We start from the raw sequence: 608 nt of genomic DNA, 5'->3' as shown, positions 1-608 counted from the left end.
AAGACTCTGTGCTATGCTGTGTTTAGTTGCTCAGTCATGTTTGACTCTTTGCAGTCCCATGAACTATAGCCTGCCAGGCTCCTCTGTCCATGTAGATTCTCCAAGCAAGAATACTGGATTGGGTTGCCATGCCCTCCTCCAGAAGAATCTTCCCAACCCAGGGATCAAACTCAGGTCTCCTACATTACAAGTGGATTATTTACCATCTGAGCCACCAAGGAAGCCCAAGAATACTGGAGGGGGTAGCCTGTCCTTTCTGAAGGGGATCTTCCCAACCCAGGAACTGAGCTGGTGTCTCCTGCATTGCAGTTGGATTCTTTACCAGCTGAGCTACCAGGGAGGGAAGCCTTACAATGACTCTATTCAGTAATTGTCAGTATCCCATTTTACAGATGAGGAATTTGAGGTTTAGCCAGGTAAGTAAGTTCCCTATAATCACATAACTAATTAATTACTTAGCTATAATTTGCAAGATATTAATCTAGCCTATGCTGTTTCTGTGGCCTTTGAAGTAAAAAGCTAAATACAAATCGTCTATTTTAACCTTTCCTTCATAATCATCATGATACAAATTATCCTTAGCCAATAGATGTATAAATGTCACATAT

The sequence above is a fragment of the Bison bison genome, unplaced genomic scaffold (genome assembly GCF_000754665.1).
Source record: "Bison bison bison isolate TAMUID 2011002044 unplaced genomic scaffold, Bison_UMD1.0 scf7180017864324, whole genome shotgun sequence".
NCBI lineage: Eukaryota > Metazoa > Chordata > Mammalia > Artiodactyla > Bovidae > Bison > Bison bison.
Note: the sequence above shows the minus strand (reverse complement) of the source record.